Here is a 26,328-nt window from a genome sequence, read left to right as displayed (position 1 = left end):
TATGATCTATATTTCTGTTTTTGTGGCACTCTATTTTCCATGGCTCGTGCCTTTGGTGTTGTAGCCAAAGAAGTCATCATCAAATGCAAGGTCATCTAGATTTTCCTCTAGGTTTCCTCTAGAATCCTATCAGCTTCTAGGATTTTAGAGTTTGGCATTTCATGTGTAGGTCTATGAATCATTTTGAGTCAATTTTTGTGAAAGGCATAAGGTCTGTGTCTAGCTTCGTTGTTTTTACATGTGGACCTCCAGTTGTTCCAGCACCATGTGTTGACAAGATCATCCATTGTCCATGGAATTGCCTTTGCTCCTTTGTCAAAGATCAGTCGACAGTAGTTGTAAGGGACGATTTCTGCTATTGTATCTTGCAAAACTGAAAACCCTGTTGCTGACATGGAGGAAGCAAATGGTGGGCCCAGGGGGGTTCTCATGTCCTATATGAGAACACGTTTTGGCTCATGGGAGCATGGGTATTTGCTTTTCTAGTTTGTTTGGTTTTTTTTTGAGATGCACAGAATTGGGTTACTCACTATCCATCAGATTTGTCCACTCAAGGCCCACTTCCATTTTGTTTATTTTAAAAATAAGCTCATTAACACCTGCGAAGCCACCACCCAACCCTGGCCCAGGACCATGATCGGTAACCTACATATGCCATCCTGACCCTGCTTCTCCCACACCCCACAGCAACAGGCTACAGTTGGATTTATCATTCTCTTGCTTTTTAAGATTGGGGAAAAGTACGTTTAACACAAAAACATTTTAACCACTTTTAAGTACAATTCAGGGGCATTAATTACATTCACAGTGTTCAAACATATTTCTAAAACCCTTTAATCACCTCAAACAGAAGCTTTGTACCCATTAAGCAATAATTCCCCCTTTCTCTCCCTGAGCCCCTGGTAACTTCTATCTACTTTCTGTCTGTAGGAATTTTTCCATTCTAGATATTTCACACAAGCGGAATTGTATGACATTTGTTATTCTAACACCTGGCTTATTTCACTCAGCATAATGTCTCAGGGTTCGTCCAGGTTGCAGTGTGTGTATCATTCCTCTTTAAGGATGAATTTGGGATCTATATCTTCTTCACCTCTTGGTATTTTCAGACTTCATTTCTGCCAGGCTGGAGAGTGGAAATGGTCTCTCACCATGATTTTGCATTTCCCTGATTACTGATGATGGAAGAAATGTTCACATCCTGGGGTCTGGGGAAGTCATTCTGGCTTATGCATGAGTTAACTTGAGTTTGAAGCTAACTAAAACAGCGTGTTTGTGGCCTATGGGACACACATTGTACATCTGCTTTATTTATTAAAGAAAAGTGTGCATTAACCAGAAGTAAAGAATATCCATGATAAGAATAAAGATGAAATGCCTCCCTTCCTGGAACTCCTTGGATTTGATGAGACTCCCTTCCCAGGTGCCAAGGCCATACTGACTCGCTATGTATGTGCTGGTCTGTTTTTTTTAAACCTCGAAGGAATGTATCCTTATCTTTGATGTCCTTTGTTCTGACAGTTACAAAACTGTGCTGAAAACCATGCTTCTTCGGACCAGTTCCTCAGAGTCATCTGAGAGGCTGTCTTCCAGGCTACAGCCCTCACTTTGACTCAAATAAAATTCTTTTCTATCCTATTGTAGATTGTTTATTGGTTATTCTCGTTGACACTGTTGAGGCAAATCTTTCCTTCTGTGGTTTCTTGGCCATTTGCATTTTCTCTTCTACGTTACACCTGGTTTTGACTTTTGCCCTTTTCTGTATTGTTTTCTTTTTCTATTTGCTTACTGATCTATAGGAATTGTTTCTATATTCTGGATACTAATCCTTTGTCACTTACAAATATTACACGTATCTTCTCTCAGTCTGTGGCCTGCCTTTTCACTTTCTTGAGAGAGTCTTTGGGTTCTTTCCCATCTTGCAAGATGGCAGGTGAAAAGGCTGAGAAGCCAGATACTAAGGAGAAAAAACCCGAAGCCAAGAAGGCTGGCAAGGTTAAAAAGGTGAAGCCGGTTAAGAAGGGGAAGCCCCACTGCAGCCAAAACCCTGTCCTGGTCAGAGGAATTGGCAGATATTCCCGATTGGCTATGTATTCCAGAAAGGCCTTGTACAAGGGGAAATACTCAGCAGCTAAATCCAAGGTTGAAAAGGAAAAGAAGGTGAAGGTTCTTAGTACTGTCACAAAACCAGTTGGTGGTGACAAGAATGGTGGTACCCGGGTGGTTAAACTTCGCAAAATGCCTAGGCATTATCCTACTGAAGATGTGCCTCGAAAGCTGTTGAGTCACGGCAAAAAGCCCTTCAGAAAGCACGTGAGAAAACGGCGCGCCAGCATCTCTCCTGGGACCATTCTCATCATCCTCACTGGGCACCACAGAGGCAACAGGGTCATTTTCCTGAAGCAGCGGAGCAGTGGCTTGCTACTTGTGACTGGGCCTTTGTCCCTCAGTGGAGTTCTTCTGCGTAGGACACACCAGAAATTTGTCATTGCCACCTCCACCAAAATTGATATCAATGGTGTGAAAATCCCAGAACATCTCACTGATGCTTACTTCAAGAAGGAGAAGCTGTGAAAGCCCAGGCACCAGGAAGGTGAGATCTTTGACACAGAAAGAGAGAAATACGAGATTACAGAGCAGTGCAAGGTTGGTCAGAAAGCTGTGGACTCACAAATTCTGCGAAGAATCAAAGCTGGTCCTCAGCTCCGGGGTTACCTCCACTCTGTGTTTGTTCTCCCCAGTGGAATTCATCCTCACAAAGTAGTGTTCTAAACTTCTTACAAAGAACCTAATTAAATAACTTTGGTCCATTTAAAAAGAAAAAAGAAAGATTCTTTGGTAAACAGAAGTTCTCAATTCTAATGTGGTTAAATCTATCAATTTTTTTTTAAGGATTCATGCCTTTTATGTTTTCCCTACCCCCAAAGTCAAAAAGATACTTGTCTATATTTTCATATAGGAATTTTAAAGTTTCCTTTTTGACATTTAAATTGTTGTTTGCTAGGCAAGCCCCCGCTCATTCATCTTCTTCAGGGGTGTATTACCTAGGCTTGACCTTTGCTCTTCCGTAAGGCCAACAATAAACCAAATACATAAACCTGTTACCAAGTCCAAGCTCATTCTGCTCCCGCACGACAGGCCAATGCATCAGAGACGAGGTGTTGAGGCAAGGAATACGACTTTATTCAGAAAGCCAGCAAACTGAGAAGATGGCAGACTAATGTCTCCTCAAAAAACCATCTTATTGGGGTCTGGATGCCAGGCTGCCCCATAGAACCAGAGAGGGAGGGGCTGTGGGGAAGCAAAGCCAAAGGGTCATCAGTCTTACAAAAGATCTCCAGAAACAACCAGCCTCAGTGAGGCGATATGTTAATTTCAGCCATTCACACAGGTGGGCAGGGCAGACTGTCTGCCGGTGGGGGGGGAGGGGGCGTGGCAGGGGGTGGCGGGCGGGCTGAACAGAGGCACTCCAGTCCAACCTTCAGGCAGAGGGGCAGTGCTCCCGGAGGCAGGCCATCATGCATGACTACAGCAACAAAAGCAACAAAAAGCAAAGGTCAGAGTCAAAGAAATAGATCCAACACAGAGTCCGATTCAGCTCCAAGGGGTAACAAACCTACTAAACAAATTATAGAGTGAAACCTATTGAAGACAAGTGCAAAAATTCTGAAGAAAAGATAAGCAAATAGATTCCAGCAATATAGCAAAAGAGCAAGATATTATATATGACTGAGTAGGATTTAGTCCAGGAATACAAAGGTAGTTCTGAGGCAGGAGATAGATGGGCCCCAGGCTGAACAGTTTCTCCCCTGTGGACAGAAACTTCATAATAGCAGGACAATCGAGAGAGGAGGCTGCACCCTGCCCAGATTAGAGATAAAAGACCACACTCATTCTCAAGGTCAAAGAGACCTCCCCAACTACACATGTGCATAAAGGCTCCCTGGAGGTCAAAAGGTGAGGGGGCGCCACCCCATAGTAAGTGATATCAACTACCCATAGGCCTCTTCCCTGGAATCCATCTTGGCTAAAGAGACGCACACACAGGAGGACCCTGAGATACACCAAATACGGACTCAGAACCAGGCAAAGCAAGATGATTGGCCAAAGGAAACCTGGAAGAAATGCCCCAAAAGTGATTCAAACTACCAGGAGGGAGCGACTCTCTCCGAGCCCACCTGTGTGTCTATCCACACAGACTGTATTCTTTTCCTCCTATTAAACACTTTGCTTGTTTCACTACTTTCCGTCTCTAGGTGGAAATTCATTTCTATGCAGCTGACAAGCCGGGGCCTTGTTGTTGGAGGGATCAGTAGAGATAGGCAGCACACCGAGGCTTGCAATACAGGAAGCAATGTTTATTGTACCGGTACAGGCCCAGTGGACTCACATCCAGAGACTGAGCCTCGAACCAAAGGAAAGTTTCTCCTTTTATAGACCAGTTCCTGCACTTTTTGGGAGCCTATTGCTATGCTTATCTATGCAGGAGCAAGGTACAGAAGCCAGAGTGCAGACGTTAGGTTTTCCCTTATCTCCTAGACTCAGATGTCTGGGCTGCCCATGGCAGGATCTTGTGAAAGAGGCCATAAGGTACTTCTTCCCTGAGGCATGCATTCTCTTCTGTTTGCCTCTTCCTTCCCTGCTTTGTTATTAACCTGCCTCATTCCCCCCTTTGATGCTTGGATCTGACTTAAGGTCCAATAGCATCATTTTCATCTTGACTTACTGGTTGATATTTCCATAGCATCATTGCATGGGTGGCCGTTTTCCTTTCGACTAAATTTTCAATGAAGTTTGAAACGATTCAGGTGATTAAGGGGATAAAACAGGGAATGAATAGGAGAATTCCCAATATTGTAAGCATACTTATTATCAGAGTCTTGTAACCACCTAAAGTTGAGAACCATTCTTCCAGCCAGCCAGTAACAGGGTTTTTAATTCCTGAATTTCTAGCCAGTTCGTCTGCCAATGATGATAATCCTTTGAGGGCCTTAGTTATGGTGCCGTCCGGGGCGGAGTTATTGGGGATAAAGGTACAGCAGTTCCCTCCCAGCCTGACACATACTCCGCCTTTTTCTGCTAATAGCATATGTAAGGCAGTTCTATTTTCCCAGGTCATGAGTCTAGTGGCGTCTAACTGGCTAGCCACTCCTTCTAGGGCCTCTCTAGTGTAATTAATAAATCTTTGCTGGTTGTAGTAAATATAGTTTATCCAATCTACATTTTCGTTAACTGTCACCCACCAGAAAAGGAACGACTCAAATCCTGCTGCTATCTGATCTCTGGCCTTGAACTCATTGGGGACTCCCCTGGGCACTCCTATTCAGCCTAGATATATCTCTGGGTCGAAAGATCCCGGTATGGATCTTTTGGCCCTTATAGGGGGACGAAATGCCAGGATGAATGGTATAGCCAATTGAACCAAGGCACATGTTCCCGTCCATCCGGTGGGCAATCTGTCCAAGAGAGTCCAGTTCCCGCAGTACCACCAGACATGGGCCCGAGGAATATTTAAGTTGGAGTAATTGGCTCCCGGTTTGTGCGACACGTCTCTTGGCTTTACGCAGTCTGACAGGTCTCCCACAGGAGTAGTGAACTTTTCTCCCCGTCTAGAGAGTCACGAAGAGTAGTTCATCTTTCCCACAGAGAAGGAGGGTGTCACCCTCGGGTCTGACTCGCGGATCGCCGGGGTAGAGCAGGGCCTAACTCCTACATGTCTCATTTCCCCAGGCCTTTTTGTCTTGGTAGAGTGCCATCATGCAGCCAAATCCGGAAGGATCATTGTCCCATCTGAGAGGGAACGGGATTACCTGTGCCTGTGGTCGCCCTGCAGCACATGCATAACAGTCGCTTTTGTTTAGGGCCAACACTGAGAATTTTACCCACTCCATCCAGGCATTTGGCCCCCCATATCTTGTTTCAATTTCTAGAGTCTGTCTCAAATCCTTTACCTCAATCACCTTTACTTGTTTTGGATTATTTATAGGCTGGTGTTTTGATGTCTCCTTTTTTGGGTTAGGCACTATGGTAGTAGATTTAACTCCTGGACCGCTAACTAAAGCTATATTAAATTTTCCCCGGGGGTCCTTTCCAGATGTGTCAGCTCCTAGTCCATAAGTCCGGGGGGCTACTACAGGGAAGATGTTTATTTCAGCAGGGTTATTAATAGAAAGGATTATCGGATTACATTGTAATGGCTGGCAGTTAGGGGGCATAGTCCCTTTGTAAATATGCAATTTTGGCTTCATGTGGTCCCATCCCTGCCTGAGTTGCCACCTGAGTGGACTTGTGCTGGCTGTCCACCTTTGGTACTGAGTGGTCCACCATATGTCACTCCAAGTCAGACAGGGTGGCCCCATGCTATTATCTGTCTCAGGACAGAGGTATTTATCTATCTGTGAGAGTTGTCTCTGTGCATTTAAGTCTCCACAGGGTATGACCTGGCAAGCATCAAACTTTACAGAAAAGGGAGTGGCTGATCTGGTCACATTAATGGTCGGCTCAATAGGGAAATAGGGGTTTGGGGTGCTTCCTATCACAATAATTATCCCAAACAGCCAATAGCAAGCAAGCAGCTTATAAGCACGAGGAAAAACAGCGCGAGTGAAGTCCTTTCCCCCCATGTCCAGTCTTCAGGAGCAGTAGATGCTAATCCCACAGCTAGATTTAGTGCCAAAAGTGTAACTAGAATCAAGAAAAAGGGATTACAGTCCATGGGGAGGTAGTAATAGCCTTATCTGTCCTTTTGTTGTGGTGTCCTTTCTCAGGCTTCCACCGTGAGTAGATCAGTCAGCTTCCGGAGTGACTGAGGCAGGGCTGCTGTCTTCTGGGCTTCCAAGCACCACAACTCGTTTCTTTTGAACAGTCAGTTTACACGGGGCCGTTGGATCAGGGATGGACTCCCAGTCCGGAGAGGCCAGCTTCACCCTGCTGTGGTGAATCCAAGGTGTCATCTCAGCCACCTTGACTGCAGTAGGAGTGGACAGAATAACAGTGAATGGTCCCCTCCAGAGGGGCTTCAGAGACTGGACATTCCGTTCCTTCACCCACACAGTATCCCCGGGTTTGAAGGGATGGACGTCAGTAGTTAGACTTACAGGCAGTCGTTCTCCCACCCAGTGATGTATATCGGTTAGGGTCGAGCCAAGAGCCTGCATCTGTTGTCTGAAGGTGGTATTTCCTATTTCTTTTAAATCTCTTATGCTCTTAATTATAGGGTGCGGTCGCCTGTAAAGAATTTCAAATGGAGAAAACCCGGTTCGTTTTGTGGGGGTTGTCCTAATTCTCAACAGGGCAATAGGTAACAGTTGATCCCAGTATAAATGAGTGTCCTGACATAACTTGCTTAGCTGTAGCTTTAAGGTTCTATGCATTCGTTCTACTTTTCCTGAACTTTGTGGGTGATAGGCCATATGTAATTTCCAAGTAATTTTTAATCCTTTGGCAACTAACTGTACTATTTCTGCCACAAATGCAGGCCCATTGTCTGACCCTATGGTAATTGGAATTCCAAATCAGGGAATGATGTCCCTTAGAAGGAGCTGGGCTACTTCTTGTGCCTTTTCCGTACGGGTGGGAAAGGCCTCTAACCACCCTGAGAATGTGCACACAAATACCAACAGGTACGTATGACCCTGGACACGGGGGAGTTCAGTGAAATCTACTACAATATTCTCAAATGGAGTTCCTCCAACACTCTGTGACCCCAGAGCCATTCCTGGCCCCTGGCGTGGGTTGTTTTTGGCACACAGTTCACATTGTTTGCTTATTGTCCGAGCAATACTAGAGAGCCGGGGAACATAGACGTGTCGGCTCAGAGTAACCTCTGAGGCTGTCCGACCCCCATGCGTTCCTTGATGGTATGATTTGACGAAGGCCGAGGCAAGGGCTTCTGGGATGGCTATGCGGCCATCCTCAAACTGCCGCCATCCACTTGGGAGATATTTTCCCTTCTCAGTTTTAAGCCAAGTTTCCTCATTTTTAGAGTACGGAGGGTTCCATTCTGTCAGGGGATGGGGAAGTAAAGCAGCAGGTAAGGCTGCAGTTTCCTGAAGTTCTCTAGAGGCCACTAGTCTTGCCTCTCGATCGGCCCGCCAATTTCCCCTAGCAGTTATTGTGTTTTCCTTCTGATGTCCCCAGCAATGCATAGCTGCCACTTTCTTGGGGGCCCAGACTGCATCTAGAAGTTCAAGAATTTCTCTTCCATATTTTGTATCTTTTCCTTCTGAATTAACTAACCCCTTTTCTTTATATAGGGCTCCATGCACATGGAGAGTGGTGAAGGCATATTTGGAGTCAGTATAGATGTTTACTTGTACACCTGCTGCCAATTGAAGAGCCCTGATCAATGCAATCAATTCTGCCTTTTGGGCAGAAGTTCCCTTTGGCAAGGGCCTAGCTTCTGTGGTGGAATTTAATGTCACCACCGCATATCCAGCCAACCGCTCTCCCTCCTTCACAAAGCTGCTACCGTCAGTAAAATATCCTACATCAGGGTCTTTGAGGGGCTGATCTGTCTAAATCTGGTCTGCTAGAGGATACTTCATCCATGACTTCAGTGCAGTCATGGTCTGGCGGACCTTGTCCCACCGGCAACAGTGTAGCTGGTTTGAGAGTTTTTACCACTTCTAGGTGGACACGGGGGTTTTCACATAACATTCCCTGATATCTAACCATCCGAGCATTGGTCAGCCAATATTGTCCCTTATAGTCCATCAGAGTGAGCACTGCATGTGGCACCCGAACAGTCAATTCTTGTCCCATAGTGAGCTTGTCAGCCTCAGTGACCAGGAGAACAGTAGCTGCCAGTGCTCGCAAACAAGGGGGCCATCCTCTAGCAACTGTATCCACTTGCTTGGACAAGTATGCTACCGGACGGTGCCAGGAGCCCAGAATTTGAGTTAACATTCCTACCGCTACCCCAGTACGTTCATGTACATATAGAAAGAAAGGTTTTGAGACATCCGGGAGCCCTAAGCTGGGCGCGTTAATGAGGGCTCTTTCGATTTTCTCGAATGCCTCCTGTTGTGTCTGTTCCCATATTAATGGTTCCCTTCCCCCCGCTTTTGTTGCTTCATATAGGGTTTTGCCATTATAGAGAAGATGGGTATCCAAATTCTACAAAAGCCTGCCGCCCCAAGGAATTCTCAGACCTGGCGTCAGGTTGTAGGGACTGGGATTGAGCAAACGGCTTGTTTTCTTTCTGGGCCTCACTGTCGCTGTCCCTGTGAAAGGTGGAACCCGAGATATTTTACACTTTCCTGGCAGATCTGAGCTTTTCTTTTAGACACTTATAGGGAAGCATCCCATAAGAGGGTAAGGAGGCATCGGGTTCCCTCCATGCATCCTTCTTTGGTTTTTCCAGCTAATAAAAGGTCATCCACATACTGAAGCAAGGTGCAGTCCAGCTGGTCGGCTGGATAAGCCCTTAAATCATTTGCTAGGGTTGTCCCAAAGATAGTCGGGGAGTTTTTAAACCCCTGTGGCAATCTGGTCCAAGTCAACTGGCCCTTGTCTTCATTTACAGGGTTTTCCCATTGGAATGCAAAAATGTCCTGACATGGTGGAGCTAGACGGATGCAAAAGAATGCATCCTTTAGGTCTAGACAAGTTGCTTCATCAGGAATAAGTCCTAATAGCGTGTAGGGGTTCAGGACAACTGGATGCAGGGTGACAGTAGCCTGGTTTACGGCTCGGAGTTGTTGAACTGGCCTATATTCCTCCGTGCCTGGTTTCTGTACAGGCAGGAGAGGCGTGTCCCATGCTGACTGACAAGGCCGTAGAATCCCGTACTTTAAGAGCCTCTCCAAATGTTTTTGGATCCCAACCTGAGCCTTTCGGGAAATGAAATACTGCTTTTGACGGATTGGCCTGGCCTCGGGTTTTAGTTCTATCGTCACCGGGGGAATGTTTCTAGCCAGTCCAGGGGGGTTATCTTCTGCCCATCCCCCAGGTATTCGGAAAGGGAGCTCGGGTCCTTCTTGTGGGTCCTTCATGGCACTATAGAGGCGCCATTCCTCTTTTGGGGGGAAAATAAGAGCCAAAATCCTAGCCTTGGGCTTTCCCAAAGTCAAAGCCGCTTGTCCTTGTGAGTTAAAGGTTACCTGGGCTTGTAATTTTCCTAACAAGTCACGCCCCAGTAGAGCTACGGGACAATCAGGAAGATATAGAAATTCATGAATCACCTCATGGCCTCCTAGCCTGCACCGCCTAGGTAACAAAAAGGGACGGTGCGCTCGACCACCTGTGGCCCCCACAATGGTAGTTTGTTTTTGAGAAATAGGTCCCACCAATTGTGTTACCACAGAGTGTTCTGCATCTGTGTCCACCACGAAGTCCATGGGTTGGCCCCCTACAGTCTTTTGGACCATGGGCGCCTGGGGGCCTAGTAAAATGGAGCCCGGTCTATCCCAGTCTTCCCTGTACCCCTCCACAGCAGCCAGACCCACACAGTCATCGGAGGAGGTCTCGTGTCTCTGTCACCCAGGCTGATGTCGTCCCTGGATTACTCACCCCCTTTCCTCTCCTTTATGGCCTGAATGGCAGTCCTCTGATTGGTGAGGACATTCATTTTTCCAGTGTCCTTCCCTACAGCAATGGGCACATAGCTTTGGTCCCAGCCTGGATCTTAGATAGGTTGGCTTCCCCTCTAAACTCACTTCCAGGCCCCTGCCGCTGCCTTGACCTCGACCTCGACCTCGACCTCGTATGTCCCTTCCTCGGGGGCACCCTTTCCTTTCCATAAGAGCGGCCGCAAGTAAATCTGCCTTTCTCTTTAATTTTCTTTCCGCCGCCCGCTTAGCTTCTTGGTCTCGATTAGTATAGACCTTGGTGGCTACCTCCAGCAATTGACTGATATTCATCCCAGCGAAACCCTCAAGCTTCTGCAGTTTTCCTCGGATATCCCCTCGGGCCTGGCTCACAAAGGCTGCATTAAGCATCCTCTGGTTCTCTGCGGCTTCAGGATCAAATGGGGTGTAAAGGTGGAACGCCTCACACAGTCTCTCATAGTATTGGCTCGGGCTTTCCTTGGGCTCCTAGAGCACCTCAGCGGTCTTACTCATGTTCATAGCCTTTTTCCCTCCTTCTTTCATCCCACGTAACAGGGCCTCCTGGTATGGTTCTAGCATTCGAAGGCCCTGGATTTCATTGGGGTCCCACTGGGGGTCTTCCTCAGGAAAATAGCGCTGGGCGTATGCCTGGGTGTTAAGAGTGCCTTCTGGTGAATGTTCCTCCAGCCACCGCAGGGCAGCCTGTGTGACTCTATGGTGCTCTTCGGGGTTAAATAATGTCAGTAAAAGCTGACGACAGTCCGCCCAAGTGGGTTTGTGAGTTTGAATTATGGACTGCATCAAATCAATCATGGCTTGGGGCTTCTCTGTATACGGGGGCTATGGTTTTTCCCATTTAGGAGGTCTGTTGTGGTGAAGGGCTGATACACGAATATACGTTGTCCTCCCTGCATCTGTCCATCCTGATCATAGTAGAGAGGTCCCTGTGTTACCCTCAATGGCGCCTCTAGGGCCGCCCGTCGGCTCCGAGTGAAGGGTGGGCTGCCCTCATTTCCCTTCTGCTCTTCTGGGTTTAGGGACTTTCCCTCAGGAGATTGTTTGGAGTCTGATGTCTGGGGCATAACGGGTGAGGAAGTTTCAGATGAGTTACAGACCTCACTCTTCCTTGCTGAGTTAGTAGCGGGTAGGGGAGGATATAGGGGCACAGATGATGGGGGCACTTCTTCTGGCTCTCCCGCTAGGACCGGCCTTTTTGGTTTAGGCTTGCACCTAGAGGAGGCTATTACCTGTGCCATTAGGATCTTACAATTTTCCTCTAGGCATGACTGGAGCCAAGGTGGCTTTATCAGGACTACATCCTGCCAAGAGTCTATCTAGGGGAATTGGTCTGGGTATCCTGGGTCTCCTGTTACTACTTTATATATTTTATTGATTAGTTCCCTATCCAAGGAGCCCTCCGAGGGCCATCCTACTCCGAACGATGGCCACTCTATTTCACACAAGGTACGGAGTTTTCTAGGGGTCAATTTAACTCCGTAGTCTCCTGAATATCCCTTTTTAAAGTTTTTAATCATGCATTCTAAGGGGATGGGTTTACTTTGCTCGCCACCCATTTCCTCGCGTCCTATCAGACAACACGCACACATGCAAGGGAGGGTAGGAGTAGGAAAATCGGGTTTGGGAAATGCCCTTTGTCTGTCTCCAGCCGCTTCCCTCCCGGAAATTTCAGGCACCTCTTAGCATTTGGTGGGATGGAATAAACCCCACATCTGGACTTCTCCAAAGAGAACCACCTTAAGCCACATGAGGATTGCTATGGAACCAGATCAGGACTCAACACTTGCTTCGCTCGTCTCATTCACTAGCATTCATTCAACAAGCTCGAGCCCTCCGCCCAATCCTTTAATCTTAGAGTCGCGGCTTCACCTCCTCCTTTCCCCCTGAGAGGGCCTTGGAGGTTACTCGGGTGACTCTTGGGAGGTGATCAGGCTCCCCTTCCGTCACTTAAGGATGGGCCTATTAAACCAAAATGAACCCAGGTTCTTACCAGTCTGTTGGGCGGTGCTCCCTGCACTGGTTCCTGTGCCTCTCCGGGTTCTGTTGTGCTCTCAGAAGTCTCACCCCAACACGTTGGGAGGGCTAGTCTCCTATGGATCAATTGGTCCGCTGGCGCCAGGCGATGTCACCACCCCCGGCGTCCCAGGGCTAACACCCGAGAGACAAGGGAGGTGAAAGCACCATCTCTGTATACCATCTCCCAATCCTGGATGAGCCCCCAGAAATGTTGGAGGGATCGGTAGAGGTAGGCAGGACACCGAGGCTTGCAATACAGGAAGCAATGTTTATTGCACCGGTACAGGCCCAGTGGACTCACATCCAGAGACTGAGCCTCGAACCAAAGGAAAGTGTCTCCTTTTATAGACCAGTTCCTGCACTTTTTGGGAGCCTATAGCTATGCTTATCTATGCAGGAGCAAGGTACAGAAGCCAGAGTGCAGACGTTAGGTTTTCCCTTATCTCCTAGACTCAGATGTCTGGGCTGCCCATGGCAGGATCTTGTGAAAGAGGCCATAAGGTACTTCTTCCCTGAGGCGTGCATTCTCTTCTGTTTGCCTTGTCCTTTCCTGCTTTTGTTATTAACCTGCCTCATTGTCAGTGGCCACGAGTCTCTGGTGGGCTAATGGTTAGGCGTGGGTGCTCTTACTGCCGCAGCCTGACTTCGGTCTCTGGCTGGGGACTGAAACCCTGCTTCACACCACCAGCCAAGGCCACCCAAGATCAGGTAAACGTGAGAAAGTCTTTTCACTACTCAGCAAATTAGAGGAAACAGCTCAATCACATCAGTAGGTGCTAATAAGATATTTGATCAAATTCAATGTCTATTCCTTTAAAAAAGAGTAGAGGTAGAGATTATCATACTAGTGAAGTAAGTCAGAAAGACACAGACAAATACCATATAATATCACATGACACAAACTTATCTAAGAAACAGAAACAGGGACTTCCCTAGTGGCGCAGCGGTTAAGAATTCGCCTGCCAATGCAGGGGACACAGGTTCGATCCCTGGTCCAGGAAGATGCCACATGCCACGGAGCAACGAATCCTGTGTGCCACAGCTACTCAAGCTGGTGCACCCTAGAGCCCGCAAACCACAACTACTGAGCCCACGTGCTGCAACTACTGAAGCCCACACGCCTAGAGCCCATGCCCATCGCACTGAGAAGCCTGCGCACCGCAATGAAGAGTAGCCCCTGCTCATTGCAATGAAGAGTAGCCCCTGCTCATTGCAAGTAGAGAAAGCCATGCACAGCAATGATGACCCACCGCAGCCAAAAAAAACTAAAAAACAAAACAAAAAAACCAAAACAGAAACAAACTCACAGACATAGAGAACGGATCTGTGGTTGCCAAGGGGAAGATGGGGTGGGAGAGGGAAGGATTGGGAGTTTGGGATTAGTAGATGCAAACTAGTATATATAGGATGGATACAAACAAGGTCCTACTGTAGAGGGCAGAGAACTATATTCCATATCCTGTGATAAACCATCATGGAAAAGAATATAAAAAGAATAGATATATATGTATACATGTATAACTGAATCACTTTGCTGTACAGCAGAAATTAACACATTATAAAGCAACTATACTTCAATAAAATGAATTTTTTTTAAAAAGATGTAAGGCAGTGAGACAGCGCTTTGACTATTCTGTGATGTCACAAAAGCAATAAGTTGCATGGAACTGCCCCCTTCCAAAAAAAATCCCTTCCATTTTCAGCAAAACTAAGAGACAGGTTTCCTCAGCCCCCGGGGGGTAGAATTCGCATGCAGAGTCCACAGTGAGGCGTGCCCCACCTTGGCACGTTCCAGATAGACCAGCTCACTCTGTCCAAGTAAGGAGTTGACTGTGTGATGGTAACCCTATGTCGCTATCTACAGCAAGAGCGACAGGACCTGGGGGACATGGGGAGGAGGCGAAACCGAAGCCCTGCAGGAGAAACGTGCAATTTTAGGGTAAAGAGCATAGCAAAGCAGCCAAGGGGCAGAAAATCTCAGAAAACACCAGAAACAAAGTATACGGGCTCATCCTGATGTGGTAATCCTATCTGCCTTGCATAAAGCAGGAGCTTGGAGATGGGGGTCAAGAGGAAGGAGAGAGCAGAAGCCAGGCTGAGGGGGGCAGAGCCGGTGCGCAGCAGAGCTCAGAAAACACTAATTTATCAATATTTTCTCCTATGGTTAGTGCCTTTTGTGTCCCACTTAAGAAATCTTTCCCAATTCTGAGATCATGAAGATGTTCTCCTGTCGTCTTCTACAAGTTTTGTTATTTTGCCTTTTATTTTTAGATTTCCAATACAACCGGAACTGATTTTTGTGTATGTCAGGCAGTGGTCAAGATTTTTTTTTTTTCCTTAAAAAGAGGGAAAAAAAGACTCAGGTTGAAGATGCTCTGTAGGGTCTAATCAGGAGGTCCAGGTTGGTTTTCCTCATTGTTATTTTTAACAATGCCAGGAAGCGGACCAAAGCACTCTCTTCCTTTAAAAGGACACGGCATTGAGATGCATTTGCTTTGCCGGCGGGGCATTTGCTTCTGCAGAAGGGTCTTGGGCACTTTTAAGTTTTAAGGGACGTCCTCGGAAATTCTTAGGGTCAGATCACAATTACCTCCAGGAGTAAATGCATCTCCTGAGTTCCTGGGGAGGGAATGCTGTGTGCTCTCTCACTGTAACTGCTCTCCGCTCCTCTAAGAACGCAAGTGCATTGAAATGCAAGTCCCTTTGAGGGCGGAGGCATTTGCTTATCCATATTGGGGCTTGACCATTTTTAAATTGTAAGGGGGCCCTTGGAAATTCTCACCTTGTGAGTTCCTGGGGGAGGGGTTGGTGTGCAGTGTCTCACTTTGACAATCTTGAATTCACCCTTCCTCTCCTTTCTGCCTTGGGTCCCACCTTCTCTCGAAGTCCCCTCAGCCCCATCTTTCCCGCTGCTGCTGGAGAAGGCTTTGCAAATGCATCTCTGTCCTCGGGAAGGGTTGTGGAGGGTAAATGCTTCTTTACCGTCTCTGGGTTTCTGGCTGGGCCTGAGAATGAAACTGACACAAGACATATTAACAGGAGAAAAGCATACACATTTTATTAAATGTTTACATGGACCTGGAAGCCTTCTCAAGAGAATGAAGACCCGAAAAAGTGACAAGAAAAGGAATCTTTTCTACCTTTTAGACAAAGACATGTTGCATTTGTGAAGAATTGACAAGAGAAAGGGGTTTGGGCTTGGGTGGCAGGTGGTAAAGAACTCGGAATACTACGGTGAGACTAACAAGGTTTGCACAGATTTCCAGGCCCCAACACCTGTCGCTGGCACAGGGAGGCACTCTCACAGGGGTGGGCTAGCTCCTGCTTTCAGAAAGAAAAAGGCTCAGTACGTTTATGACTTTTCAGTTTTCTACCTGGTGGTTACACGTGAGGAAAGTTCAGTGAGAAGATTTTTTTTCTCCCTATGGATATTCAATGAACACATCTATCTCCAAGGAAGGAAAAGTTACCCTTTCTCCCTGGCTGTGAGGTGTGTTGGAGAAATACAACTAAAAATCTCCCAACCCGGAACACCTCTCCACAAAAGCAGAAAAGATAGAAAACAGGTGTATGAGCCTGAAACCAGAACGATCTGTGAAACCCTGGCCCCCCGCCTGAGGGATGAAAAGACAGAAGGAATGTCTCCTCCACAGTGGTGGACAACCCCCACCCACGCCCAGTAGCTTTTGCCGTTTGGAGCCCGGTAGGCTGAAGTCAGACCCCTCTCCTGTCTGGAAGCTGGGAGGTCTGCGGGGCCCGCATCTTCCTTGATTACAATTCAAAAAGATGCTCCCAGACCTTGGAATGAGGGGAAACATTCCTGAGTTCTGACAATGACCAGAGGCTTATTTAGCCATTAAAAAGATTTACATATATTTAAAAGGACAGAGGGAGAAACTCTGAAAGAAAAGGTCTGGGAGGGGGCGTTTCTCACCTTATCTCCTCCTGGGAGAATTAAGGCTCTTAGTCTTATTTTGTATTTGTCCTTACAAACGCCTCCCTGTATTCCTATGAAATTGTAACATTACAATATTTCATTATCTCCATTGTACTTTTAACTTTTTCTGGGCAAGGTGCAAGTCGCAGACGCTTAAATAGCCAACAAGTAAAACGCGAAGCAAAACAATTATCAGAACTACAATCAGATGAATTTCACAATTCAGTAGGATATTTGCCTTGGAGGAGAACAAGCTTTAAATATATCATACCAATGCGGAAGGGTTAAATCAGAGTCTTGGGAAGCAATGCGCATTTCTCTTCATCTTAGATTAATTTTACTAGTGGTTATGACGTCTTTATTACATGAGCTTTCAAATGCTTAACTATTTGAGTATTATTTTGAATTTCCTTACAAAGTCTTTTCCAATCCAAGTCTAGAGTAGCTTAACTCTGGAGTTTTATAATTTAAATTTTTAGTTCAGAGTTTTTCTTGTAAGGCCCAATACATTTCTCCTGAGTTTTCATCAAATATGTAAGTAACATCACATTTACATGATAATTTAGGCCCTATCTTCTCAAATACCTTGTCTCAGATGTGAAATACAAAGACACCCATGGCCATCATGTAGCAGCCAAGTCTTAGGAGGCACCAATTCAAGGGCACAGATGGAAGCTCCAGTGTTTGACGTCCATGGCCATATTTGTTTTTAGTCTTGGGAAACCGTCCCTTGGGCCAATTTTTTTCTTGCCTCAGTCCAAACCAATAGTCATAGTATCATAATGTTAAGTCAACTACATCTCCCTGAATAAAAGCCAACCTTTCTTTATCCATCCATACTAGAATTGGGGGAGCTTGTGTCCTAAAGTTAATCAAGTGATATTAGACCTGTCTTTTGGAACCTCTGTCTGCAAATGCCAGATTTCTGTTTGTCTATTAATTAGATGTTTTTCTTCTTGACACCATCCTTTCATCTCTTTCGGAAGTCATGGCCCAATAGCTAACTGTCCCTTTTAAATAGTCCTGTAACTTTGAACTAGTAACATCTCAGTGCTCTTTTATAGCTGAGAGCTGCTGGACTATTCGAGTGAAGGCCTCTGAGATCTTGGTGGGATGATTTGTTTTCCCCAGCATTAAAGAATTTCAAATTTTTTAATGTAATTATCTTTTACATTTTTATGCCGTGTTATTATGTCATATTGCCTATGTTCCACGTGTTGTACTGGGTTGGCCAAAAACTTCGTTGGTTTTTTTCCCATAAGCTGGCTCTAGTAAGTGTTATCGAGAAAAACCTGGCCTCCGTTCACTGATGCTGAATAGAAATATGGAGACAGGGCTGTGGAGGAGTAGAAAGGAATCTTTATCACTTTGCCAGGCAAAGGGGGAACACAGTGGATAGCGCCTCAAGAACTGTGCCCCCCCTCCCTGGGGAATAGGGAGAGGGCTTATAGTTGGGGCTCGTGGTCAGGGGTGGGAGATAAGGATCAAGGCAGTCACAGTCCTGCATCCTTCTGATGGGTGGGTGGTGAGGTAAGTAGGAGTCAGCATCACCAACCTTCAGGTCCCACCGGTCTGGGGTCTACATGCTTGTGGGCAGCACACCCTCATTAATCATTAACTTCTCGCACTTGGAGGGGGTTTCAACTTCTGCAAAATAGCTCAAAGATGTTGTGTGTATTCTTGCTGGGGAAACAGGACTTGCCCCAAGGCTGCTCTTGCCTGTTTCTCCCAGGTCTCGAGCATACCCCTTCACTTCACTAGTTCACAACTGCTTGAACCTGCCCACTGGAACTCAGGGAAGGTCATGGAGGCTGAATGACGGCTCTTTCCTACAATCAAAGAGATAGGGGACACAGAAAGGCCTTGTGCCCAGGAGCCCCACAGGGCCCTGCTCGGTATCAGTAGCACTTAGTTGTCTTTACCTTCATTCGAAACAATTTTGTTAGATTGTATGTGACAGCTGTCATATCTGCGTGCATTTAAAAAAAAACATCAAAATTGGTGAATTTTTGTGTAGCCATTTTAATATTGGAGATGGAAGAAAAAAAGCAACGTTTTCAGCATATTATGCTTTATTATTTCAAGAAAGGTAAAAACGCAACTAAAACGCAAAAAAAGATTTGTGCAGTGTCTGGAGAAGGTGCTGTGGCTGATGGAACGTGTCAGAAGTGGTTTGTGAAGTTTCGTGTTGGAGATTTCTCGCTGGACTGCTCCACGGTCAGGTAGACCAGTTGAAGTTGACAGTGATCAAATCCAGACATTAAATGAGAACAGTCAAGGTTATACCACGCGGGAGATAGCCAACATACTCAAAATATCCACATCAAGTGTTGAAAATCATTTGCACCAGCTTGGTTACGTTATTCGCTTTGATGTTTGGGTTCCACCTAATTTAAGTGAAAAAAACCTCCTTGATCATATTTCCACATGCAATTCTCTACTTAAATGTAATGAAAACGTTCCGTTTTTAAAACAAATTGTGAAGGGCAATGAAAAATGGATACTGTACAATAATGTGGAACGGAAGAGATCTTGGGGCGAGCGAAATGAACCACCACCAACCACACCAAAGGCCAGTCTTCATCCAAAGAAGGTGATGTTGTGTATATGGTGGGATTGCCAGGGAGTCCTCTATTATGAGCTCCTTCCGGAAAACCAAACGATTAATTCCAACAAGTACTACTCACAATTAGACCAACCGAAAGCAGCACTCAACAAAAAGCATCCGGAATTAGTCAACAGAAAATGCATAGTCTTCCATCAAGATAACACAAGACCACATGTTTCTTTGATGACCAGGCAAAAACTGTTACAGTTTGGCTGGGAAGTTCTGATTCATCTGCCGTATTCACCAGACATCACATCTTCAGATTTCCATTTATTTCGGTCTTTAAAAAATTCTCTTAATGGAAAAAATTTCAATTCCCTGGAAGACTGTAAAAGGCACCTGGAATAGTTTTTTGCTCTAAAAGACAAAAAGTTTTAGGATGATGGAATTAGAAGTTGCCTGAAAAATAGCAAAAGGTAGTGGAACAAAAGGGTGAATACATTTTTTTCAATAAAATTCTTGGTGAAAATGAAAAATGTCTTTTATTTTTACTGAAAAACCGAAGGCACTTGGGGTTTGCTAGTGGCGCAGTGGTTAGGAATCCACCTGCCAATTCAGGGAACACAGGGTCGAGCCCTGGTCCCGGAGGATCCCACATGCCTCGCAGCAACTAAGCCCATGAGCCACAACTAACGAGCCTGTGCTCTAGAGCCCGTGAGCCACAACTATTGAGCCCACATGCCACAACTACTGAAGCCTGCACACTAAGAACCCATGCTCCACAACAAGAGAAGCCACCACAATAAGAGGACCATGTACCGCAATGAAGAGTAGCCCCTGCTCTCCACAACTACAGAAAGCCCACGTGCAGCAACAAAGACCCAATGCAGCCAGTAAATAAAAGAAAGAGAGAGAGAGAAAGAAGGAAAGAAGAAAGAAAGAAAGAAAGAAAGAAAGAAAGAAAGAAAGAAAGAAAGAAAGAAAGAAAGAAGGAAAGAAAGAAAGAAAGAAGGAAAGAAGGAAGAAAGAAAGAAAGAAAGAAAGAAAGAAAGAAAGAAAGAAAGAAAGAAAGAACTGTTGAAACTTAATCTTTAAAAAACACCGAACACACTTTTTGGCCAAGCAAATACAACGCATCCTTGTAGCTTACCTTACACCCAATACTTTGTACCTCCAACATCCCCACCCCTAGGTTGCCCCTCCCCCGTCCCACTGCTAACCACTAGTTTGTTCTCTGTATCTGTGACTCTTCCTCTTTTTTGTCATACTCACTAGTTTGTTGTATTTTTTAGATTCCACATATAAGTGAGATCATATAGTAATTGTGTTTCTCTGTCTGACTTATTTCATGTACCGTAATGCCGTCCAAGTCCATCCATGTTGCTGCAAATGGCAAATGTTCACTTTTTTTTAAACCAATTTTTTTAATTGAGGTATAGAAAATTTCCTTTTTTGTTTTTGGCTGCATTGGGTCTTTCGTTGCTGTACATGGACTTTCCCTAGTTGCAGAGAGTGGGAAGTACTCTTCGTTGCAACGCGCTAGCTTCTCATTGCGGTGGGTTCTCTTGTCGCAGAGCACGGGCTCTAGGTGTGTGGGCTCGATAGTTGTGGCTCACAGGCTTAGTTTCTCCATGGCATGCGGGATCTTCCCGGAGCAGGAATCGAACCTGCATCCCCTGCATTGGCAGGCAGATTCTTAAGCACTGCACTGCCAGGGAAGTCCTCAAATTTTAACCTCTTACCTTTGCAAGCATTAGTTCTACTAGCTTCCCTATAAAGTGGGTCAGGGAGAACTTCCTGCCCTTACGTTGGCCTGTAGAGTATTCTGCTGAAAAATGGCATATCTCTTTGATGGGTTTTGAAAATTTTCATTTTTTTTTTAGTGGACGTAATAAGTGTCCAGTGCTTTTAAAATTCCTCTCTTGGGACTTTCCTGCTGGTGCAGTGGTTAAGAATCTGTCTGCCAACACAGGGGACACGGGTTCAATCTCTGGTCCAGGAAGATCCCACATGCTACAGAGCAACTAAGCCCGTATGCCACAACTACTGAGCCTGTGCTCTAGAGCCCGAGAGCCACAACTACTGAGCCCATGTGCCACGACTACTGAAGTCCGTGTGCCTAGATCCAGGGCTCCGCAACAAGAGAAGCCACCACACTGAGGAGCCTGTGCACTGCAACAAAGAGTAGCCCCTGCCCTCCACAACTAGGGAAAGCCCGTGCGCAGCAACAAAGACCCATTGCAGCCAAAAAAATAAAATAAAATAAAATAAAACTCCTCTCTCACTCAGATGATTTTTGTTGATAACACAACAACACTAACCAGGAAAATAGGGATTGTGTTAGGGAATTCCCACAGCCCAAACTTCTTCTAGACCCTTTTCCATCCATTTGTCCAGTTCCTTCTGTGGAGCATTTTTTTTTAAACGAACAGAAGCTTCTCATTGTAAAAAGCGGAGCTCCTGTGTTTGGAGCCCACCATGTTTCACCAGCAGCTTTGGCAGCTCTAGCCTGACAGTCCTGGCCTTTAGCAACTTCCTCCTTCTGCCCCGTGTGAGCTCTGCAATGATTTATTGATCTATCAATTTTTTCAATGAGGTATTTTAATTCTCATGGAATCCAGGAATCGTCTATTTTTTCAAATTCACCATGTGGTATGCCTGATACCAAACATATAATTTATAAAGTGTATATAAACTCTCTATATAAAATATATATTCATTTCAAGTCTAAAACCAAGAATTGCAGGCCTCCTTACTGCCATTAACTTGTCTGCTGGTGCAGGCTTAGTTGCAGACAAAACTCAAACCTCCACGGTTTTATGACAAGTCACCATGGTACAGGAAGCCTTCAGTGGGCTGCTTTTTTTTCTAAATTTATTTTATTGAAGTACAGCTGATTTACAATGTTGTGTTAATTTCTACTGTACAGCAAAGTGATTCAGCTATACATACACATATATATATACACACCCACATTCTCTTTCATATTCTTTTCCATGATGCTTTATCACAGGATATTGAATTTAGTTCCCTGTGCTCTACAGTAGGACCTTGTTGTTTACCCATCCTATATGTAATAGTTTGCATCTGCTAACCCCAGACTCCTTCCCTCCCCACCCCCCTTGGCAACCACAAGTCTGTTCTCTATGTCTGTGAGTCTTTCTGTTTAGTAGATGTTTGTTTGTTTGTTTGTTTTTTGGCTGCACCTTGTGACCTGCAGGATTTTAGTTCCCTGACTAGGGTTCAAACCTGTGGCCTCTGCAATGAAAGCACAAAATCGAAACCCCTAGACCACCAGGGAAATCCACGGATATGTTCATTTGTGTCATATTTTAGATTTAAGTGGGCCACTTTTATCCCAAGTTCATGACCCCATGAGTAAACATTATCAAATGTGCGACATGAATAGGAATATCCGATGAATCAGGTTGGGGTTTTCACAGTTTGGAACCCCCAAAGCTGGGGGAGAGACTGGAAGCCAATTTCAGTTGTTCAAAAGCTTCTTCAGGTTCCAGAGACAAAGCAGAGACCAGCAGAATGGCCATGCAGTTGCTCCATCTGAGGTTTGGTCTGCTCTGCAAAAGCTGGAATGAATCCGCTGTGGATGACACTGCACTAGCCCCCAAATTGGCTAATTTTTTTTAGCCAAAGCAGACTGTTTTATCTGCAAAATGGGCTGACTCCTAGACTCTAACAGTCTATGGCTGGCAACTGACAAGGAATGCTCTAAATATTCGACCTGAGTTGAGCAAGGTTGCAATTTGTCCAGGGAGGCTTATGTGCCTTTTTAGGGGGAAATTGTAAGAAAACCCAAGCAACAGTTTTGCATTGCTCTTTAGTTTCTGAGGCTACCATGAAATCATCTACATCCTGAATAACCATAGAGCTCTCTGGTTGACACATCTCTCTAAGTTTTCCTGTAAATGACTAAAGAAAATAGTAAGGGAGTGTGGTGCCCGCTTGGGCAGCGCATATACTAAAATGGGAACAACACAGAGAAGATTAGCATGGCCCCTGCACAAGGATGACATGCAAATTCACGAAGCATTCCATATTTTAAAAAATAATAAGTGTGAAATCCTTGAGGAATCCTTTGCTGTAAATATTGGACTTTTTCCATAAGCAAAAGCAAACAACAATTTAGACTCATTTGCTAGAGGAACAAGAAAGAAAGAAAGAAAATGCAGGATATAGATCAGATACAGAAAAACTTGAGCGGACAACAGTACCAAAGTCAGAAGAGTTGCAGGAGTTAATGAAACAACAAATGTATTTATTTCTTTATCAAATTTTCCTTCCATTGTGTGGTGAATATGTCTCCCCAAAATTCATTTGTGGAAGCCCCAGTCCCGGATGGGATGGTATTTGGAGGTGGAGACATTGGGAGGTACGTAAGTTTAGATGAGGTCATGGCACGGGGGTGGGTGGGGGAGGCTTTTAAGGGATTAGTGCCCTTATGAGAAGAAGATAGAGATCACTCTTTCTACCCAAAAGTGCATAGGAAAGGCTGTGGGAGAACACAGTGAGAAGGCAGTTTGCTACAGGAAGCGAGCTCTCACCAGGAACCACATCTGCTGGCATCTTGATCTGGGACATCCAGCTTTCAGCACTGTGAGAAATAAATGTCTGTAGTTTAAGCACCCTCCCCCCAACCCCATGTCTATGATATTTTGTTCTAGCAGCCCAGGCTGACTAAGGTATCTTTATTTTTCACTGGAAGTGTGGGAATTTAGGCGGTGAGTGCCTTTTTAAAATTATCCCTCATTTTTCTAATTCTTTTATAACATGTTTTACTCCTTCTATTTGAGCTCATCACAAAGGATATTGTTTTACACATGACTGTGGCTTATCCCTTTATTTTATTTTATATTTATTTATTTATTTGGTTGCACCAGGTTTTAGTTGAGGCAGGCGGGCTCCCTGGTTGCGGCAGGTGGGTTCCTTAGTTGAGGCACACGGGCTCCTTAGTTGCAGCATGCATGTGGGATCTAGTTCCCCAACCAGGGATGGAATCCAGGCCCCCTGCATTGGGAGCGTGGAGTCTTAACCACTGTGCAACCCTGGAAGTCCCTGGCTTATCTCTTTAGTAAACTATTTGTATTGTTTCTATATTGCGAATTTAACATCTTTATCCTCTAGGGCTCAAAGGATGCAACAATTTGTTTCAGCTTGGGGTGCTTTTTCAGCACAGTGTGACGCAATCACTTCTGCCATCCCCATTTCCTTTCAGAAGGCACAGAGTAACCAAATCAGGTGCTTTTCTCCCCAGGAGCTACACAGACACTCCCTCTGGAGGACAAGACTATGGCAGCCTGTAAGCTGCACATCAAGCCCCTCTCCCCAGCAGGTTTGTGGTGATTCTGGAGGCAGTGAAGACACACATTCCTTGGTCAGAGAATGTATCCGTGTAGGAACAGCAGCCCTTATTGGTGGGAAGCGAGACATTTCTCAGGAAGTTGCAGTATCTGCCAGAAAAGGCAAGGGTGGATTAGCCCCAGGAAAGGAGGAAATGTTTTTGACACAGAGGTTCCCCACTTCGCACCTCTCAAAGTCTCACAGTCTGTGAGTTTTGAGCCCTTTGCCAAGTGTTTCCTAGCTGAAGGTCTTGCCCTCTAGGCTCTCCTGATTCTCTTGTCCCTGCAATTCCTGCCTCCTCTGGTCTCTTTCTCCAATCCCTCTGTCTGGGATTCTTCAGCTTCTGCGGATAACGACATGCAGGGTCTTTCTTCCTTTCTCCCCCTTACAGGTTGGCCAGAGTAGAGATCACTCCCTTTAGGAGAGTTCCAACTGAGCAACCGACACTGCTTCAGCAAACTTTTGGGGCTTTAAATGGTAATATCAGGTGTCCAGGAAGGCATATGGATGACCTCAGAGTCCTGGGTAGTTTCTCAATGGCATCAGCCTTGCTGGCCATCCAAATAGGAAGGGCTGGTTTTCTTCTCATTGAGACAAGAAAAAGGTAGAATTATATCGCATTTGCTCTCCTTTCCAGTATTGACATCCAACACCTTAACACCTCATTAATAACAGAGAGACAACAGGAAAATCTCCAAATACTCGGAAACTAAACAACAAACACACTTCTAAAGAATCCAATGGCTCAAAGAGGAAGTCTTGAGGGAAATTTTAAAAATATATTGAGCTGAATGAAAATGAAAATACAGTATAGCAAAATGTGTGGGACACAGCTAAAGCAATGCTGAGAGGGAAAGTTATAGCACTAAATGCGTACATTAGAAGAGAGGATAAGCTCAAATTGAGCTTCCACATCAAGACAGTAGAAAAAGAAGAACAAAATGAACCTAAAGCAAGCAGAAGGAAGGAAACAATAAAGGTGAGACCAGAAATCAAGGACAGTGGAAGCAGAAAAACAAATGAGAAAATTAATGAAACAAAAGATCAATAAAATTGACAAACCTTTAGAAGACTGACAAAGCAAAAAGGGAGAAGAAACAAATGACGACTATCAGGAATGAAAAAGGGGATATCTGCACAGACCCTTCAGGCATCAAAAGGATCATAAGGAATTCTACCAGTAACTTACATAAGTGTGACAATTTAAATAGAAATGGAAGGATGGAAGATGCCTTAGAGGACTGGGGCAGGGAGGGTGGGGGGGAATCGAGGGGGGGGCATCAAGGAAGGGAGGGAATATGGGGATATGTGTATAAAAACAGTTGATTGAACCTGGTGTACCCCCCAAAAAAAATAAAATAAAATAATAATAAAAAATAAATAAATAAATAAATAGAAATGGAAATGCACAGGGACTTCCCTGGTGGTCCAGTGGTTAAGACTCTGCAATTCCACTGCAGGGGGCCTGGTTCTATCCCTGGTCAGGGAACCAAATCCCACATGTTGTGCTGCGTGGCCAAAAATAAAAATAAAGAAATGGAAATGAACAAATTCCTCAAAAACATGAACTACCAAAGCTCACCCAATATAAAATAAATAATTTGAATAATCCTATAACTATTAAGAAAATTGAATTGATGGTTTAAAATCACCCCAAAAAAGAAACTTCTAGTCACAGATGGTTTCACTGGAGAATTCTGCCAAACATGTAAAGAAGAATTAATATCCATTCTACACAATCCCTTCCAGAAAATAGAAGAGGAGGAAGTACTTCTTAATTTATGTTATGAAGCTAGTATTACCCTGGCATCAAAACCAGACAAAGAAAATTTAAAAAGAGAAAACTACAAACTAATATCCCTCATGAACATAGACACAAAAATGCTTAATAAAATATTAGTGAA

At 45.1% G+C, this 26,328-nt stretch overlaps 1 non-coding gene and 1 pseudogene across 1 annotated transcript; both read left to right on the top strand.

Moving 5' to 3' along the window:
* The first annotated feature begins 1,926 nt into the window (after window positions 1-1,926).
* LOC130842505 (60S ribosomal protein L6-like) lies at window positions 1,927-2,772 on the top strand (annotated as a pseudogene).
* Window positions 2,773-23,025: 20,253 nt separating this feature from the next.
* On the top strand, window positions 23,026-23,128 carry LOC130842840 (U6 spliceosomal RNA). Its single transcript, XR_009050612.1, has one exon. It is a non-coding gene; the product is annotated as a U6 spliceosomal RNA (small nuclear RNA).
* The last annotated feature ends 3,200 nt before the right edge of the window (window positions 23,129-26,328 follow it).

This window comes from Hippopotamus amphibius, chromosome X (assembly GCF_030028045.1).
Source record: "Hippopotamus amphibius kiboko isolate mHipAmp2 chromosome X, mHipAmp2.hap2, whole genome shotgun sequence".
Taxonomy (NCBI): domain Eukaryota; kingdom Metazoa; phylum Chordata; class Mammalia; order Artiodactyla; family Hippopotamidae; genus Hippopotamus; species Hippopotamus amphibius.
Note: the sequence above shows the minus strand (reverse complement) of the source record. Positions and strands in the feature narration are given on the sequence as shown.